This window comes from Pinus tabuliformis, chromosome Q (genome assembly GCF_031772625.1).
Source record: "Pinus tabuliformis cultivar Carrire ecotype Pingquan chromosome Q, CPIR1, whole genome shotgun sequence".
NCBI lineage: Eukaryota > Viridiplantae > Streptophyta > Pinopsida > Pinales > Pinaceae > Pinus > Pinus tabuliformis.
This window is the reverse complement of record NC_142296.1, coordinates 330,322,268-330,344,115: the sequence shown is the minus strand read 5'-3', so window position 1 is coordinate 330,344,115 and position 21,848 is coordinate 330,322,268.

The following is a 21,848-nucleotide window of genomic DNA, read 5'->3' as shown; positions in this document are numbered from 1 at the left end:
GTCACAAAGATGTTGGGTTATGACTTTGAAATCATCTACAAAAAAGGGAAGCAAAATGTGGTGGCAGATGCACTCTCAAGAAAGGATGAGGATGTGGAAGCATTGTTGTGCACCATTTCTATTATCCAACCAGATTGGATAAACGAAGCAAGGGAGGAATGACGAAGAAGTGTGGGAACTTATTCGAAAGTTACAACAAGATTCCAGTATGTCTGATACATTTAGCTGGAAAAATGATTCATTATGGTACAAAGATCGCTTATACCTCTGTAAGAATTCCCAGCTAAAACAAAAGATTCTTATGGAATTGCACACTTCTCCCTTAGGAGGGCACTCAGGATTTTTAAAAACTTACCACAGGGTTAAGAAGGATTTTTTTTGGGATGGCCTTAAATTAGATATTCAAAAGTTTGTGGCGGAATGTTTGGTTTGCCAACAAAATAAAGTTGAAACAATTAAGACACTGGGTCTATTACAACCTTTATCCATTCCAAGCCAACATTGGGAGGAGGTTTCAATGGATTTTATCACAGGTTTACCCAAGTCTGAGGGAAAGAGTGTCATCATGGTGGTAGTTGACAGACTTACCAAGTATGCACACTTTTGTGCATTATCACATCCATTTAAAGCCAGTACAGTTTCTACTGCATTTATGGAAACAATTCAAAAGCTACATGGAAACCCAAAGATTATTGTAAGTGACAGAGATCCCATTTTCACTGGAAATTTTTGGACAGAATTATTTTCTTGTCTTGGTACTCAGTTAGCTCATAGCTCATCTTATCATCCTCAATCTGATGGGCAAACTGAGATAGTAAACAAATGTTTGGAAGGATATCTTCGTTGCTTTGTATCTGATAAACAGACACAATGGGTCAAATGGTTGCCTCTGGCTGAATGGTGGTATAACACTTCCTTCCATACAGCAACAAAAATGACCCCATTTATGGCACTTTATGGGTATCAGCCACCATCCATCACATCATATTTAAGAGAAAATTCTAAGGTTCAAGCAGTGGAACATCACATCGAACATCAACAACAAGTCCTCCAACTCTTAAAGGATAACCTCCTGTTGGCACAGAATAGAATGAAACAACACACAGATCAACATCGTAGCGAAAGAAGTTTTGATGTAGGTGATTGGGTATTCCTACGGCTACAACCATATAAGCAAATGTCCCTCAAGCAAGCTAAGAAGGATAATAAATTATCACCAAAGTATTATGGTCCATACAAGGTGTTGCAAAAGATTGGTACTATGGCATACAAATTGGAGCTTCCTGTAGCTTCTCGATTGCACCCAGTTTTCCATGTTTCATGTTTAAAGAAGGTTATAGGCAACAAGCTCCCAGTTCAAACAATATTGCCAGAACTTGACGAGGAAGGAAAAATTATATTGGAACCGGAAGCAGTCACAGAAACAAGAACTCGATAGCTACGAAATCGATCAATTTCGAAGTATCTTATCAAGTGGAAGAAATTATCTGCTGAAGATTCCACATGGGAGGATGAGAATTTTATACAGAAGCATCCAGAACTTCTCAAGCGTTGAGGACAACACTTTTTTGAAGGAGAGGGGCATGTTGGGTCCCTATAATACTAGTGATTACCCCATTACTATTGTAGTTGTACCCCTTATTAATATTGTTGTGCCCATATTATCCCCATATTGTTATTATTGTGCCCCATAAAATCCCTCTATTGTTATTTTTGTGGCTTTATATTATTATTGTTAGGTCGGCTGGGTTATATTGTGATTCCTTATACTCCTATATATAGAAAGGAGGTTTTGTCATTTGAATCATCCAAGAATTGTTCATTTATGTAATGTAAAGGAGGTTGCCCCCTCGAAGAGGCTGAATTCTAAGGCGTTGATTTATCTTTTCTATATTTTTCTTGAGTTGGTTTCATAACAAAATATATACCAAATAACCTTAATGAATGTATGTCAATCATGTGTTTTTACCCACCAAATTCACCTTTCCTTGTTAAGATATTATTTCTGTTTGAAGAAAACCTTGTGGGAAATTTATTTCTTTGAATGACCTCTTTTAGATTTTCACTTTTCTTCTCTGTTAATAACCATGGAAGGACTGGGGTGGAAGGATGGGGGGGGGGGGGGATTCTCATTAATCTCGAAGGAATCATCAAAGATAGATATGCTTGGGGACTAGGAAGGAAGACAAACAATCAAGATTAAGCTTATGGTTTGCTTCTCGGTCTAACATCGCCTCAAAAAAAGGAAACTAGAAAGATTCAAGTCTTAGGTGACTCAATGTTTATCATAAAGCATATGAACTATTTTTCATCAACAAAAAACATGAACCTAAATCAAATTATAAATAGATCCCAAGGGTTGATCCCCTCCTTCGATTTTGTGTCCTTTTTTCATATCCTAAGGGGGAATAATTAGGAAGTTGATAAGCAATAAAATCAAGCTTTCTAGTTGATTGAAGAAAAAAGTATAGTGAACGAGGTCGAGGAAATGATATGCATTCCCTAATATTTTTCATGGGCTTCAATTATTGGTTTGAGGATGGCATTCTTGGCCTTGCCAAGAGGTTAGAAAGAACTATCAACTTGGATTACGCAAGGCTATTCACCTTTAAGTTCTCCTCTCCCCCCCACCCACTTCATTCCCTCTCTTCCCTCCCCCATTCCTCCCCCACCCCTCTTCTCTCTTAAACCCTCCCCTCTCTATCCTCTGTCATCCTTCTTCCTCTCATTTTGTTTCACCTCTCATTCATTTCGACCCTCCTCTTCTCCTCTCCGTTATGGCCCCCTCCCCATTTATTTCAGCCTCCTTCTCCTTGGTCCCTATCACATCATCCCATGCTTGGCCTCACTTATCCTTGTGACTCGTGGCAAAGGCTTTCTCTATCTGCTACAACAACATGTCTGCATCTGTCATACTGGTACTAAATTTGTGCCTAGTAGATCACAAAACATGAGTATCCAGTCCCCACGGCTTGGATTGTGTTGCAATGTTCAGTGATCCATCACAAGCGAAGGAAAGATAATGAGAAATTTGAAGAAGGATTTAATTCCCCTACTCAGAATTTCTCTGGCCACTTGTGGGAGGAAGGCTTAGGTGATGATGAGGGACCAGGAGAAGAGCTTGGAGATAATGGTTGATAGTTGGGAAATTAGGGAGGATAATTAGGATCACAACTCCATTAGTACCATTCCCTGGTACTTCATCATCACTTGGCGATGCACCTCCTATTTAAGGAATAACAATTTGATATGCTTCTATGGTTTAAGGTTTATCTTTACTCAGGTGGCCTCTGCGAAGGCTTGGCGGCTGAAGCTGGGGTATCTGAGTATCAGTTGTTGGTTTTGGTTCACAAGGTCAGACTTCAGGGGTGTCTTTAGAAGAGTTAGCTACAACTTAGAGAACCTAAGTGTCAAATTACAGAGGGATACTTATCTGAGTGCTGCTAGTATGAGGGTTACTAGTCTAATGTTGCTAGTCTGAGGGATGCTATTCTGAGGGTTGATAGTCTGATAATATGGGAGGAGCTTATGGAGTAGAACCTCGAGGGAACTTTGGACTTGGAGATCAATGGTAGCTTGGAGTTGTGGGTTGCGGGTATTCAAGAATTGGGGGTGTACGATATTTCAAAACTAGGGGTCTATGGCATCCTTGAGTTGCGTGTGAGTGATATTATGAAGACCAACATGAGTGTGCATAGCAATTATGCTTAGGATAGCTCCCTCTCTAGCTCCTTGGGTCATTGCAGGCCTAAGATAGGGGGGAAAGGGAGTGTAAATATCTATTCGAAGGAACCAATAGGTAGTCATGTAACAACTGTGTGTAGTATTACTTGGAGATTAAGGAAGGATTGGTTGTATCGCAACCTTGCATCCACCAACAACAACTTGAGAATCTAGCCATGCATGAGTGGCAATTGGAGAAGAAGGAGCGAATCCACCATTTAGAGAATGAGGTGGATGCGTTGCATCAACAAATTGAACAATTGAAGCTCAATATGGAGGAGATTAGCAAGAGCAATGAAAAATAATCCATTGAACTAGATATGAACAATACAACGCCCATGGAAGAATAGTATGCTCTCTCTTTGGGTTTGAAAATGTTTTTGAATGACACACTTTAAATGTAAATATTTACTTTTTTCAGTTTTGTCGAATGTATAGCAATAGGATACCATATATGAGAAATTTTGTATGAAGCATGGGGAAATCTCTCATGGAAGGACTGGGGAACAATTGATGTATCAAAAACCCTCAACAGATTAAAAAATACTATGTAAAATCCCGATTTTTCACGCAAACAAGTGCGATTTTAATTTATAAAATACTACTCATTCTGGTTAAAAAATAACCATGTAAGGTTGTTTCAATATCTATCACTATTTGATCATATCCCACTCTTCATAGCATGACTGGCTTCCACAATGTCATCACAATTTTTGGATTTTTTCTTTATCCTTCCTACTATCTTTGATCCGCCAGAAATTTTATTTCACATTCTTCCTGATATGAATTGTATCAAACAAATGGTCTATTCTTAGGTGCTCATAGTAGGGAAACCTCATGAATTGTGCAAGATAAGTTTTCATTCCTCGTGGAAGCCCATGTCCTTCATGTTAACGATTTATGTTATATTCCAACTTCTTACGTGAGGTGTCATTCAATCATGGTTTTAATCTAGTCTCTTCTTTCCCATTGAAAATATGTGTTTTAGTAGCATGATACCTATGGTTCTTAGAGAGGAAGTGCTTATATTCATCAACACCTCCTTTCCTAAACTTTTTGAATGAGAAGATTTCATCTTAGGACCAAAAATTGGACGTGAAAATTTACCCTTAGTTTGAAGGCCTGCAATATATGGATTAATGTAAATTATAAATGAAGGGATTGTTTAAAATACATGCATGATATGATCTAATTGAAATTATTATATACCATTAAAGTGCAATGAAACGTTACATGCCAAAAAAATGTGTTAGTCCTAGGGCATCATGAATTATCCATACAAGTATTCCATATAATTGAAATTGCCTCTCCCCTATTGGTTTACAGATGTCATACATAGTGATACTGAACCATAACTTCATTAAATCATCGATAAGAGGCTCAGTATATACATTCATATCTTTAACTTGGTACTTACCTAATTGTTTGAAATTACACAATTACTACTATGATATATACATACAAGTAAATAAATAAGTATAACATATTATGCAACAAACAAGACAAATCAAAATGTGACATTAATATTAAAAAATATTAATGTAAACAAATACCTGAAAAAAATAGTCAACATAATGTGCTCCCTATTTATTGGCATCCAAGTAGGAGGGTTATGGTTGATAACAAAAATCAGCCACACTAAGTAAATAAACCTAAGCTCTCTAAATGGATTAACACCATCAACTGCCAATGAAAGCCTAACATTATGAGGTTCATGTTTAAAATGCAAGCATTTTTCCTCAATTTCCCTAAATGCATAACCATATGTAGGCATTCGAAGAAAACCATCTTCACTTCTCTTCCATAGATGGAAATCCATGAACATTTCTATGCTTTCACACCTAAACAATCACTTCAAATGTGGAATTATGGGAATATGATGAAGAACCTTTTAAGGCACTTTTTTGTTATTTGATCAGTTTAGTATCTACTATTGTTACATTTCAAGAAAATTTTCTTATACATGTTGTCCATAATATATAATATGATCATTAGGACATACATCTATAGCTTGATACTCCATTCCAATTTCTTTCATAACAACACATAAATATTGGCATGTGTGAGGTAACTCATTTGGTACTAGTAACAAAAATTCACCTAGAAATCTAGTACAACATAAAAAATCACTAGTTAGTGTAAACAATATTAATCATAAATATTGCATTCTTATTTTACACATTAATTAACACTAAAAAAAGGAAAAAATCAACCTTTCATGTGATGAAACATATTACATTATACCTTAGGATCTGTGTCATACAAGTGTTTGGAAAACCATTCAAACCCTTTAATTTTGTTGAGAAATGGCAACAATAAATTCCAGTTTAATTTGTCCTTGAATTAAACTATGAATTAAAATCGAATTCTATTCTCATAGCAACTTGTAAATAGTTAATTACGTTTAATTGACTTAATTAGCCTAGGAATTTTGAGTTAAAAGTATTTCTGTATTCATGTATATGTTCTCCCTAAAATTTAGGGGTCCAGGATGAGTTTATTTGAGTTGTAACTAGATAACTCAGTTTGACTAAGTTATGGTTAGTTAAACTAGTTCTCACTGCTTATGGAACTAGTAGAGGTCTAGTAGTGAGTTGGTGCATCGCTGCATCCTCAGTGCTACTCTAGCTAACTAGAGATTCACTCAAGAGAAACTCATGCGTGTCGATTCATAGAAAGGCCTAGTTGAGACTAGAGTGCAGGGACAATGTACTATCAGTTGTAGAGTGATCTGAGTTGTACAGATCATGCATGCAATCCGAAGAGGACCTATATTTGGATTGCATAGTTATGGAAGAAGGAATTCCCAATTAAATATGGGATATTCCTCATAAGAATAGTGCAAGGAAATAGGGACTTAGCAGACAATAGAAATTGGTTAAGTGTTGATCAGTGCGGGCTTGTGAGGCAGAGAGTTGATCATACTTGTGCAGGAATTGTTCTTGTGAGAACAAGCTTTGTATTAACACTTAGATTTTTGATTTATCAAATAGATAGTCAAGTTTTTGAGCAGTGGATTTCCCCAGAGAAACAATTGTGTTATGTGTCTTTTATTATCTTCCTCTTGTCGATTATTGTTTTCATCGAATCTTGGTTTCCTCTATTTAAAGAGTAAAGTAGATTCTTGTCTTGTGTTTTAGTACATTACATGAGTTGTGAATCTACAAGAAAATCTACATGGTATAGGACCTGAAGACAGTACACTAGAGGATATTTCGAAGTTTTGAGTTTTGGGTCACAAGTGAAATTCGAATTTTCAATACATACTTCAGGATCGACATATGGCGTCCTACGGTTTGCAGCTCGAGTATGCTCAAGAATGGTGGTTTTGTTAGAGGATAATGGCTTGAAGGAATTCATTGATCAAGACATTCCTATGCCAACAACATCGGATGCACAGAATCTAGCCGAATGGAAGAAGTGTGTGGCGAAGGCGAGGCGGATAATCCTTGAGGGAGTTCGAGACCACATTGTCTCGAGTTTCCATGGGAAGGAAACTCTGTATGTTATGTGGAAAGCATTGATGGACCTATTCCAAAATAACATTGACCATAGGAAGTTGGCACTGAAAGAAAAACTTCAAAAAATCAAGATGGAGAAAGGTGAGAACATTCCAAAATACTTGACCATGTTCACTCACTGTCGTGATGAGCTTGGAAGTGTTGGAATAACCATTGTTGAGGATGAGCCTAGATCTCCTAGGCCTTCCTAGGAGTTGGAATATGTAACGGGACTCTGTGAATGAAAGGGAGAAGTTTCCATATTGGGAATGACTGTGGTCAGATTTGATACAGGAGGAGATCATAAGGAATACCAGAGATGGTTCCTCATCAAAGACTGATGATGAGGAAAATTGTGCCTTAGCGAGTAAGGAATGGGAAGGGAAAGGGAAGGTATCCAATTCCAAATAATATTCTTTCCATGGAGGTAAGAAGAAAGACATGCTGAAAGTTAAGTGCTTTCATTTTCACGAGCTGGGCCATTTTTCTACAAATATTCTGCTCAAGAAGTCCAAGAGGAGTGGTAGGTGAGGCTTTGACCTCTCAATTCGAATTGGACTTTACTCTCATTGCATGCATGGTGTCATCAATGATGGGTAGTGTATGGTACCTTGAGTGGAGCTTCATTCCACATGACTAGTGACAAGGAGTTGTTCAGTGACCTGGAGGAGAAGGATCTCCATATGCATATCGAGATGGGTGATGATGGGAGGTATAGTGCTACTGGATTGGGCATGGTTACTTTTCAGAGGGAGTAGGGTGCTCCTCTCACCTTGAGGGATGTTATGTATGTGCCTAGGTTGAAGAAGAACTTAGTATCGGTCGCCATGCTTGAGGATAGAGGCTATGATGTGATCTTCTCGAAAGGAAAGGCATTCCTTCAACACATAGCCATGGGTCAAGTAAAGAAGATAGGGGTTCGAGTTAAGAATCCCCATAAGTTGGAGGTAGAGTATTGTGCTGCTTTGAGCATGAAAATAGAGAAGGTGCAAAGCTGAGAGAGTGGTGAGTTGTGGCACAAGTGATTGGGCCACTTGCATCATGGGGATTTGAAAATCATGCAACATATCTCTATTAGTCTTCCCAAAGGTACATTAGAGAAAGTTGATACATGCAAGGGGTGTACTTTGGGAAAATACACCAAGGCTTCCTTTCACGACATAGACAATTGAGCAGAGGCGATTCTAGAGAGAGTCCATTCAAATGTGTGTGGACCATTCTCGACAGATTCCATCGCCAAACACAGGTATTATGTTATATTTGTTGACGATTTTTCTCATAAATTCTGGATATTTTTCATGCAGAAGAAGGATCAAACTTTCACAAAGTTTTGGGAATTTAAAGCATTGGTTGAGAAAGAGTCTGGAAATAAGGTTAAAGCTCCGAGGAGTGATACTGATGGTGAGTATGTCTCAAATGAGTTTAAGAACTTTTGTGCAACAGAAGGGATTAAACAGGAGTTGACGACACCCCATAACCCACAGTAGAATGGGGTGGCTGAGAGGAATAACAGAAGCATTGTAGGGGCAACACCATGATGTTGCATGATTAAGGCCTACCACTACACTTGTGGGATGAGGCATGCAACACAAAGGTTTATTTGTAGAACCATGGCACATCAAATTCTTGGGATGAAGACACTAGAAGAAGCTTATTCTGGTAAGAGACCAGATGTTGGTCACTTTAAGATATTTGGGTCATCGGTATATTTCCATGTGACTGAAGATGCATGGAAGAAACTTGAGCCAACAACATATTTAGGGATATTTTTGGGGTACACTGATAGACCTCACAACTATCAGGTGTACTTGTCAACCAACAGGATGATAGTGGTTCGCGAGGATGTCATATTTGATGGGGAGCAGGCCATGCAAGTTTCCATTGAGAGGGGGGAGCTTGAGCTACATGTGGTTGAGGATATTTTAGCTCCTAAGGTTGAGGATCCTTAGATTGATGTGGAGCATCGACATGCGGAGGATCCGGGAGTGGAGACATCCACTCAGGAAGAGTCTTCCAGAGATGGGAGAAAGTGCACTAGAGAGGATGACAGGTTATTGCATGATGCAAAGGAGAATGTGGGAGCACCCACATCTTAGCGTAAGCAAATGAGGTCACCTGAGAGGTACACTAGATACATGGCTCTTATGGGAAAATTTGTTGAGACATAGCCATCTTCCTTTAAAGAACTAATGCAGCAACCAGTTTGGGTTGATGTCATGGTGCATGAGTATGACTCTGTAGTTCGTAACAGTGTTTGGGATGTGGTCTTCAGACTGGTGGAAAAGTCAGTGGTGAGCTCCCGATGGGTTTACAAGGTAAAGCAAGCTACAGATGGTAGTGTGGAGAAGCATAAGGCCACGTTTGTGGCTTGTGGCTTTTCACAAGTAGAGGGGATTGACTATGATGAGACCTTTTCTCTTGTTATAAGGTACTCATCGATCAGATCTATATTGGCAGTATCAACATAGATGGGTTAGAAGATACATTAGATGGATGTAAAGATAACCTTACTTAATGGCATGATTGAGGAGGAGGTGTACATAGAGCAGCCTGAAGGTTTTAAGACCTTCAACCATGAGTCGCATGTGTGCCGACTCAAGAGGGCATTGTATGGGTTGAAGAAAGAACCTCGTGCTTGGTACACCATGATCGATAACGACTTCACCAGGTTGAGCTTCACTAAGAGTGAAGTAGATGTGAACCTATACCACATAGTGGTAGAAGGTGAATTGTTGATCATTGTGTTATATTTCGACGATTTGATTTTGACAGGTGATCATCAGGTGATCAAGTCTTGCAAGGAGGACCTTATAAGAGAGTTTTAGATGAAGGACATGGGGCTCACGCATTACTTTTTAGGCATGGAAATATGGCAGGGTGATGGGGAATTGTTTGTGTCTCAAGGCAAGTATGCCAACGGGATACTCAGGAGGTTCCGCATGGATAGCAACAAACCCATGGAGACTCCTCTAGTAGGTAACTGGAGGAAGGAGGATGCTACTAAAGGAGAAGTAGTGAAAGATATTGTTTATAGGTAGCTTGTGGGTTCACTGATGTATTTTTTGAACACACGACCATATATGTGTTATGCATTTAACCAACTTAGTCAAGAGATGGTTAGGCTTACCAAGTTGTATTAGAAGGCGACAAAGCATTTGTTGAGATACCTCAAGGGCGCTATGTAGTATGGATTGTGTTACAGACAGACAGAGAGAGTGAAGCTTCAAGGCTTCACTAATGTAGATTGGGCAGGGATTCCATCCAACGGGAAGAGAACATCAGGAGGGATCTTTAGTATTGGGTCAACAACAATTTCTTGGTACAACAGGAAATAGAGATCGGTTGCACTTAATTCGATAGAGGCAGAGTACATGGCTGCAAGTTAGGTAGCATGTGAGGCCATCTGGATGAGGAAGATTCTGGTTGGTTTGATTGGTTAGCAAATGGATCCAACTATGATTTACTGTGATAATTAAAGTTGTATCAAACTCTGTGAAAATCCATCTTTTTTATGATCGGTCCAAGCATATTGATATTCGATATCATCATCTTAGAGATTGTGTATTGAGGCGGACTATGTTGTTGGAGTATGTTCCCATGGAGGAGCAAGATGCTGAAATTTTGACAAAGGCATTATCAAGATGTAAATTTGAGTTTCACAGAGACAGGACCGGGGTAGCTGATAATCCCTTTCTTTTTTAGAGGGAGTGTTGAGAAATGACAACAAGAAATTCCAGTTTAATTTGTCCTTGAATTAAACTATGAATTAAAATCGAATTCTATTCTCATAACAACTCGTAAATAGTTAATTAAGTTTAATTGACTTAATTAGCTTAGGAATTTCGAGTTGGAAGTATTTCTGTAGTCATGTATAGGTTCTCCCTAGGGGTCCAGGATGAGTTTATTTGAGTTGTAACTAGATAACTTAGTTTGAATGAGTTATGGTCAGTTAAACTAGTTCTAACTGATTATGGAACTAGTAGAGGTCTAATAGTGAGTTGGTGCACTCGTGCATCCTCACTGCTACTCCATATAACTGGATATTCACTCAAGAGAAATGCATGCATGTTGATTCAGAGAAAGACCAAGTTGAGACTAGAGTGCAAGGACAATGTACTATCAGTTGTAGAGTGATCCCAGTTGTAAAGATCATGCATGCAATCAGAAGAGGACATAGATTTGGATTGTGCATTTATGGAAGAAGGAATTCCCAAATAAATATGGGTTATTCGTCATAGGAATTGTGCAAGGAAATAGGGTCTCAGTAGACAACAAAAATTGGGTAAGTGTTGATCAGTGCGGGCTTGTGAGGTAGAGAATTGATCATACTTGTGCAGGAATTGTTCTTGTGAGAACAAGATTTGATCACTCAGATTTTTGATTAATGCAATAGATAGTCAAGGTTTTGAGCAGTGGATTTCCCCAGAGAAACAATTGTGTTATGTGTCTTTGATTATCTTCCTCTTGTCGATTATTGTTTTCATCGATTCTTGGTTTCCACTATCTAAAGAGTATAGTAGATTCTTGTCTTGTGTTTTAGTACATTACATGAGTTGTGAATCTACAGGAAAATATAAATGGTATTAGAGTTGAAGATAGTATACTAGAGGAGATTTCGAAGTTTTAAGTTTTTGGTCACAGATGAAATTCGAAGTTGCAATACATACTTCAGGATCGACAGATGACATTCTACAGTTTGCAACTCGAGTATGCCTTGGAAGGTAGCTTGAATTATATATCCTGGAAGGACATAATGGTGGTTTTGTTGGAGGATAATGGCTTGAAGGAATTCGTTGATCAAGATATTCCTATGCCAACAACAACGGATGCACAAAATTTGGCTGAATGGAAGAAGTATGTGGCGAAAGCGAGGCGGATAATCCTTGAGGGATTTCAAGACCACATTGTCTCGAGTTTCCATGGGAAGGAAACTCTGTATTCTATGTGGAAAGCATTGTCAGACCTATTCCAAAACAACATTGACCATAGGAAGTTGGCACTAAAAGAAAAACTTCAAAAAATCAATATGGAGAAAGGCGAGAATATTCCAAAATACTTGACCAAGTTCACTCATTGTCATGATGAACTTGGAAGTGTTGGAATAACCATTGTCAAGGATGATATGGTGAGCCTAGCTCTCTTAGGCACTCCTAAGAGTTGGAATAGGTATCGGGACTCTATGAATGGAAGGGAGAAGTTTCCAAATTGGGAATGACTGTGGTCAAATTTGATGAATGAGGAGATGAGAAGGAATACCAAAGATGGTTCCTCATCAAAGAGTGATGATGAGGAAAAGTGTGCCTTAGCGAGTAAGGCAAGGAAAGGGAAAGGGAATGTGTCCCATTGCAAATCGGATTCTTTCATTATCATGAGTTGGGCCATTTTGATACAAATTTTCCACTCAAGAAGTACAAGAAGAAGTCCTTAGGAAGAGCGATGGGTGAGGCTTTGGCCTCTGAATTTGAATTGGACGTTACTCTCATTGCATGCACAATGGCATATGATGGGTAGTGTATGGTACCTTGAGAGTGGAGCTTCATTCCACATGACTAGTGACAAGGAGTTGTTCAGTGACCTAGAGGAGAAGGATCTCCATATGCATATCGAGATGGGTGACGACGGGAGGTATAGTGCTTCTGGATTGGGCATAGTTACTTTTCCGAGGGAGTAGGGTGCTCCTCTCACCTTGAGGGATGTTATGCATGTGACCAGGTTAAAGAAGAACTTAGTATCAGTCTCCATGCTTGAGGATAGAGGCTATGATGTGAGCATTTCGAAAGGAAAGGCTTTGCTTCGACACATAGCCATGAGTCAAGTAAAGAAGATATGGATTCGAGTTAAGAATCTCTATAAGCTAGAGGTAGAGTATTGTGTCGCTTTGTGTACAAAAACAGAGAAGGTGTAGAGCCGAGACTTTGGCGAGTTGTGGCACACGCGATTAGGCCACTTGCATCATGGGGCTTTGAAAAATCATGTAGTAGATCTCTACTGGTCTTCCCAAAGGTACGCAAGAGCAACTTGATACATGCAGGGGTGTACTTAGGGGAAATACACCAAGGATTACTTTCATGACAGACATAGTTGAGTAGAGGCGATTCTAGAGTGAGTCCATTTAGATGTATGTGGAGCATTGTCGACAGCATCCACGACCAAACACTTGTATTATGTTATATTTGTTGACGACTTTTCTCGTAAATGTTGGATATTTTTCATGTAGAAGAAGGACTAAACTTTCATAAAGTTTTTTGAATTTAAAGAATTGGTTGAGAAAGAGTGTTTCAAGAAGGTTAAAGCTCTGAGGAGTGATAATAGTGGTGATTATGTCTCAAATTAGTTTAAGAACATTTGTGCAGCAGAAGGGATTAAACGGGAGTTGACGGCACCCCATAACCCACAACAGAATGGGGTGGCCGAGAGGAAGAACATAAGAATTATAGGGGCAACATGCACGATGTTACATGAATAGGGCCTACCACTACACTTATGGGCTGAGGCATGCAACACAATGGTTTATTTGCAGAACTGTAGCCTGCATCAGATTCTTGGGATGAAGACACTAGAGGAAGCTTATTCCTGTAAGAGACTATATGTTTTTCACTTCAGGATTTTTGGGTCATCAGTATATTTCCATGTGGGCAAAGATGCACGAAAGAAGCTTGAGCCGAAAGTAGATTTGGGGATATTTGTGGGGTACACTAATAGACCTCAAAATTATCAGGTGTACTTGCCGACCAATAAGATGACAGTGGTTTGCAAGGATGTCATATTCGATGAGGAGAAGGCCATGAGAGTTTCCCTTGAGAGGGAGCTTAAGCTACATGCAGTTGAGGATCTTTTAGCTCTTAAGGTTGAGGAGCCTCAGATTGATGTGGAGAAGCCACATGTAGAGGATCTGGGAGTGGAGACATCCACTCAGACAGAGTCTTCCAGAGATGGGAGAAAGCGCACCAGAGAGGATGATAGGTTATTGCATGATGCACTGGAGAATGTGGGAGTGCCCACATCTCAAGGCAGGTAGAGGAGGTCACTTGAGAGGTACACTAGATACATGGATCTTATAAGCGAATGTGTTGAGACAGAGTCATATTCCTTTGAGGAAGCAGTGCATCAGTCGGTTTGGGTTGATGCCATGGTGGAGGAGTATGAATCCATAGTTCATAACAGTGTTTGGTATGTGGTCCCGAGATCGGAGGACAAGTTAGTGGTGAGCTCTTGATGGCTTTACAAGGTAAAGAAAGTTGCAAGTGGTAGTGTAAAGAAGCATAAGGCCAGGTTTGTGGCACGTGGATTTTCACAGGTAGAGGGGATTGATTATGATGAGACTTTTGCTCATGTTGCAAGGTACACATCAATCAGATCTATATTGGCACTATCAACACAGATGGGTTGGAAGTTACATTAGATGGATGTAAAGACAACCTTCCTTAATGGCACGAATGAGGGAGAGGTGTACATAGAGCATCCTAAAGGTTTTGATACCTTTGACAATGAGTCGCATGTGTATCGGCTCAAGAGGGCGTTGTATGGGCTAAAGAAGCACCTCGTGCTTGCTACACCAGGGTCCATAGCTACTTCACCAGGTTGGGCTTCACCAAGAGTGAAGCAAATGTGAACCTGTACCACATAGTGGTGGAAGGTAAAATTTTTTTCATTATGTTATATGTCAATGATTTGATTTTGACAAGTGATGATCAGTTGATCAAGTATTGCAAGGAGGACTTTGCAAGAGAGTTTGAGATGAAGGACATCGGGCTCATGCATTACTTTTTGGGCATGGAAGTATGGCAAGGTGATGGGGAATTATTTGTGTCTCAGGGAAAGTATGCCAACAAGATACTCAGGAGGTTCCACATGGAGAGCATCGAAGCCAAGGAGACTCCTCTAGAAAGTAACTAGAGGAAGGAGGATGCTGCTTCAGTGGAAGTAGTGGAATATACTATTTACAGATAGCTTGTGGGTTCACTCATGTATTTGTTGAACACACGACCAAATATGTTCTATCTAGTTAACCAGCTTAGTCAAACAATGGTTATTCTTACCAAGCTGTATTGGAAGGCGACAAAGCATGTGTTGAGATACCTCAAGGGCACTACTCAGTATGGATTGTAGTACAGATGGACAAAGAGAGTGAAGCTTCAAGGCTTCACCTGTGTAGATTGGGTAGGGAGTCCATCTGACAGGAAGAGCACATTAGGAGGGATCTTTAGTATTGGGTCGGCACCAGTTTCTTGGTACAATAGGAAATAGAGATCGGTTGCACTCAGTTTGACAGAGCCAGGGTACATGGCTGCAAGTCAGGCAGCATGTGAGGCCATCAGAATGAGGAATATTCTGGTTGGTTTGTTTGGTCAGCAGATGGATCAAACTATGATTTATTGCGATAATCAGAGTTGTATAAAACTCTCTAAAAAATCATTTTTTCATGATCAGTCCAAGCATATTGATATCTGATATCATCATCTCAGAGATTGTGTATTGAGTCGGATTATGTTGTTGGAGTACTTTCCCATGGAGGAGGAAGATACCGACATTTTGACAAAGGCATTCTCAAGATGTAAATTTGAGTTTCACAGAGACAGGAATGGGGAAGATGATAATCCCTTTCTTGTTAAGAAAGAGTGTTGAGAAATGACAACAAGAAATTTCAGTTTAATTTGTCCTTGAATTAAACTATGAATTAAAATCAAATTCTATTCTCATAGCAACATGTAAATAGTTAATTAAGTTTAATTGACTTAATTAGCTTAGGAATTTAGAGTTGGGAGTCTTTCCATAGTTATGTATATGTTCTCCCTAAATTTTAGGGTTCCAATATGAGTTTATTTGAGTTGTAGCTAGATAACTCAGTTTGACTTAGTTATGGTCAGTTAAACTAGTTCTAACTGATTATGGAACTAGTAGAGGTCTAGTAGGGAGTTGATGCACTAGTGCATCCTCAGTGCTACTCCATATAACTAGAGATTCACTCAAGAGAAGCTCATGCATGTCAATTCAGAGAAATACCCAATTGAGACTAGAGTGCAGGGACATTGTACTATCAGCTGTAGAGTGATCAGAGTTGTAGAGATCGTGTAGGCAATCAAAAGAGGACCTAGATTTGGATTGTGCAGTTATGGAAGAAGGAATCCCCAATTAAATATGGACTATTACTCACAGGAATTGTGCAAGGAAATAAGGGCTCAGAAGACAACAAAAATTGGCTAAGTGTTGATAAATGTGGGCTTGTGAGGCAAAGAGTTGATCATGCTTGTGAAGGAATTGTTCTTGTGAGAACAAGCTTTAGATTATCACTCAAATTTCTGATTAATATAATAGATAGTCAGGGTTTTGAGCAGTGACTTTCCCGAGAGACAATTGTGTTATGTGTCTTTGATTATCTTCCTCTTGTCGATTATTCTTTTCATCGATTCTTGGTCTCCACTATTTAAAGAGTAGAGTAGATTCTTGTCTCGTGTTTTAGTACATTACATGAGCTATGAATCTACAGGAAAATCTACAAAGTTCGCCAACAATAATGTAGCAGAGAGAATATTTTCTCTTTATCCTTCATAAATTCTTGTCAATGCCTTCTCTAACACAGGGTAATAATCACAATTCTCATCACCAAGAACGTCTTGGATCAATTGATTTGTCCCATCATTTGGAACTATGTTACTAATCTCATCTTATTGCATAGGATAATTATCTTGATCTAGTTCAATATTCATTCCATATTCCTCAACTTGTAGAACATCATTTCTAGCACTAATACTTGGTGCAATATTCAATTCACAGTGCCTAGGAGGTCACCTTGACTTTATAATAATTTCAAACAATCATGTGAAATAATTAGTGTGTAGAACAAATTTTATAACAATAAAACAAATTACAAATATGATTAATATAAAGAAAATATATATAATGATTCAATATAAATAGAAACTTACCACTAAACGATATTCATTCCTCCCTTCAATGTGCCCATTCTTCCTATAATGTCTATCAACTGTTTCATATGAAATTCTCCATGGATGTCTGCACTTGCAATAATTGCAATGGAAACAACATTTCCCATCATTAACCCCTTGCGGATTAGTTGATCCCCATTTAATGTCATTTGTCATTCTTCCCACGCACAACCACAAAGCAATTATATAAAACAAAATATGTTTTTCACTCGCAAAAAATACCTTATAACCTTTCAAAATTATTGTAATCGCAAAGATGTCGCAACATTTATTACATGTGAGATATTTATATATTTATTTATCGTTGCAATTGCAATGACATAGGACTAGTCAAAGTCAAATTAGATGACAAGTCAAATAAATGGTCGAATTAACCTCGGGGTAAAAAAAACCATAGGTCATCGTAATTGCAACCATAGACGCAGTTCATTGCATTTCTGACCCCAAGCATAGTTCACCACATGTGCAATCAACAACATATTACCTCGAATTATTATTGTTGTTCCCTCAGGTAAAAATTGTTGTGCTCTTAAGTAACAATTGATGTTCCCTCAAGTAGTATTTGTTGTTCACTCAAGTGGCAGTTTTTGTTCCCTCAAGTCATAATTGTTTTTCCCTTAAGTCTCAGCTGTTGCAACCTCTAAATTCTCTTTTATACATTTGTGCCTCTTGGGACTTGTTATTTTCTATGATCCTTTAATTTCTAGTGCTATTATTCATCTTGATTTCCTTGATTGTATGTTATACTACTACAAATGCATCAACTCTAGATCTTGGTGACTATGTTAATTATCTTTCAGGAAAACATGTACCTTATGGCAATAGTAACTTCATATATTTTCTGGTGGTTATAATTGAATGAGCGGAAAGTTATTTGATTTAACTATCATTCATCATTTCCTTCATTTATTGTTATGATTGGAACTATAATGTGTTCACAAGCACTAAGATGTAAAGGAACACATGCAAGGTTATAAGAGTAAAGCTCTTAAGGAGTCTTCTTGTTTGTTAAAAAAAACACCTATTTTGGGTAACTTAGGTAATAGACCTAGTTGGAAGGTTAAGGATCTTACATATGGTATTAGAGTTGGTTAAAATCTAGGACCTAGGGTTTGCATGCTAGCATTCTGAGGTAATTACTTTTTATTTATTTTGGCTAAGAGTTGGAATTTCAAAAATATGTATATATACTCAAAGGAAAAATATGTCCTAAGAGTATGCACTGCAAAGAGCATACTTTGGTTTGGTGTTAATGTTGAGGGGTGTCTATTTTTTTCAATATTATCGAGACTTACAGACATACCTATCCATTTGAAACTCATGTTATGTGGGTGGGGAAGATTGCATCAAAGATTGCAACTCTAGTAGACGACATAATACTCTTGTCTGCACCAATGAACTAATGCCCCATTGACTAAATGTTTAATAATTTTAAAGAGCCACTCAATTACTACATATATTGTTGTTACGTGTGTATTTTCCTCAGTGACTTTGTTTAGTGGTTCAACTGTGACCTTTCCACTCATTGTTTTATTTGTCCAATGAATATATTCTACAACAACTAGCGAATGAGATATATGCAAAAAAACATATTTACTATCTAGCTATATTTTTCATCTTGTTAGGAAGGAAGTGTAACAATGGTCTTGAAATCATGGTGGATATATTCTCTCAAGAGGAAATGGGTTATGATAATTACTCCTCTTTAGAGCAGAATGCATAGACGATAGTCTCTGAACATATCAGGTCTTAAGGTTTTATGCTAGAAAGATGCAATAAATGCTTGCAAGTTTGTTGCAATGTATTGACAAGCTTAATGCCTAATGGTTTATGGATTAGGATTTTGTATATTTTCTCTTATAAATAGCGAAGTTTTTGAAGTGTTAAAGAGAGGGCCTTCGTGTTGTGAGGATAAGTGGATGTGCCAAATTGATGAGAGAGTTGCTTGTATAGCGGCTATATATTTCGGTGGTTCAGGTTCCCCTCTGTATGAGAATTGAAGCGACCACTTTGGAGTCTCACATTATAAATGTAGTCCTTTGTATGGTTTTTCACACATTGGGAAGATAATGCATTTTTCCTATTGGGGGTTTTCTCTGCTCTAACCTTGGCGTCCACCTTTTGTGTTATTGTTTCATTGTTATTGTTTCATTGTTATCGTGTTATGCATCTAAGTGTAGGGTTCATATTGACATTTATTTATGCAATGTTCTTTGTTGTTTACACTTTTTTCTAATGTGATATCATAACCATGTGGTGAGCCCCAGTATTGCAACAATAATGCTACAACTCCTGGGACTCCCTTCCTTAATTTTATCAACCCGGTAGTTCGTAACAAACTTGGAAGCGACAGTGCTGTATGCATAAGTACTAGCTCTTGCCGTAGCTGTCACTTGGTCAACTGGCACAAGTCTGCTAGGAGCTTAAGCCAATTTCTATGAGCTCTTAGAAGAAGCTTTTTAACTAATGGATGAAAGCTAACTCAAAGAAGGCTAATCTACTTGCAGAAAGAAACTGGAAAGCTAAAAGGAAACGTAAACCCTAGCAAACCCTAATTTTACCAGCTAGCCCTACTGATGCAAGAAAGATGATGCAAGCTACTGGGAGAGATGCCATTGTCTTCTAAGAAGGTAAAATGCATGTGTCTAAGCTACTTCTATGGTAAAATCTGCAAAAAAAAAAAAAAAAAAAAAACATCCTTTTGTATTTTTGAATAAGTTGTCAGAATTATCATGCACGCGATTTAACTGTTTTTGACTGTGCAGAGGTGGATTGGCGAGAGGAAATGCTTGGAGGAGGTCAGGAAGGTTCAAATGTGGCCTAAGGGGTCCCTCACACCCTTCCAGAGAGTTTCACAGAGTTTGGCTATCAAGAAACCTCATTCGTGAGCTTCTATAGGAAGTCTGTAGGGGTTCTATAGGATGTTCTGGAATTTCTACAGGATGTCTGTAATTTTTCTACAGGATGTTCAGAAATGGGATTTTGGAGGATGGACAGAGGAAGAAAGATGAAGGAGTGGGTATGGAGGTGAGATAGGGGTGTGAGGATGTCCAGGACTTGGTGAATGAGGCTGAAGAGTGGCTAAGGCGATTGGGTTGGTTCAAAGGTAAGAGAAGCAATGTTGTGTGAGAGTATAGGAACTAGGGCAGAGTGTGAAAACGTACCAAATGAGAGGAAAGAATCTAAGTTAGGGGATGGAGTAGATGGGATTGATGGAGTACAGGTGGATGGAGAGGTATTACAGGCACCCTCCACGTTATCTTTCAAATTAGACAAATGAAGACTTGGAAAATCAAGAAGCTAATTACTTTGACCTAATCTGACCTAGATAACAACAAAGAAATGGAATAGAAGTCTATTTGCAATGAAACCATGTGAAATAACTATGCAATGAAGCAATCAAGAATCTGAACATGTAACCAACTTCTGCAAATAAAAATCGAACACTAATGGTTGCATGGCGAAGCAAAGATAGTGTTTTTAGTGGCAACAAGGTCACCTTGATCCCAGCTCCTGATCCCATTGAGGGAGAGGTGAAATCAGAGGTGATTGATGGCCTTTTTCTGAAGATCTTCCTTGTTATTAACCTATCAACTCAATCTGAACATGAAAATCCATTTTAATCATCAAAAGTAACCTAAACAACAAAACAGGATTTAAATCTAAATAGCAGATTTTATTCTAAAAATGCAGCAAAAACACATAAAGGTAAATAAAGGAGGTATTGGGCACTTGAGATGGGCCCAACCCCAAGAGATACAACCTCCTAAGAGAGAGTTAGAGCTGGTGAAAAGCTGGATTCATCTTTATTGAGCAAGAAATAATAGTTACATCAAAAACTGTCCACAAGGGAAAAGCTTACAAATGTGCTGAAATGCAGAGCTAAACTAGTGCCTAAAAAATGACTAAAAATCGAACTACAAACTAGCTAACTTCTGACTACAAAGTGACTAACTGAAATGAGGCCCTAAGCCCTCTTATTTATACAAATCGAGGACCCAAACAACCCTCCTAAACTTTAGGAACTCGGCTGCCAAAACTTATAGTTAACATCACTTTTAGTAGCACTTGCTCGGCTGCCCTTGAACTCTGAGCTGATGGTGGAGAATTTTAGGTAAGGGCCCATAAATGAAGGGGACATCTTCCTACAAATCCTCTCCCTTGTTCTTCCACGAATTTGGCTACCAAGTGCTCATTAAAACCTTTGATTTTGTCTCAAAATTGACTAAAAATCTGCACAAAGCACCCATTAGACTTGTTGGCATAATGACTAACCCAATTCACTCTATTAGCATAAATGTAATAAAAAACATGCAATAAACTAATGAGAGAATGGTGGATTAAGTCGAATTAGGAGGCTAAATGAGCCCATATAATTTCCATTTTTGGGGCTCATCACCATGTTAGGTAGGTTATGTATTTTTCTTATCACGATGAAAAATGGGAATTTTGACCACCACATAAGTGTTGTTAAGGTAGTGTATGTATTTTTGTTGAAAAAATTGAATTTGAAATTTCAGACATGGTGGGCATCCATCTATTCTTGTAGATGTGTAATGTTGTTTTCATCATTCCTAATCGATTGTTTCTCAGTTGGAGTACTATGTAGGAAGCTGGATGCCACAATAAAAACCTACAATGTGTTGTAGCATATAAAAAAAAATTGTGTCTTTTATAA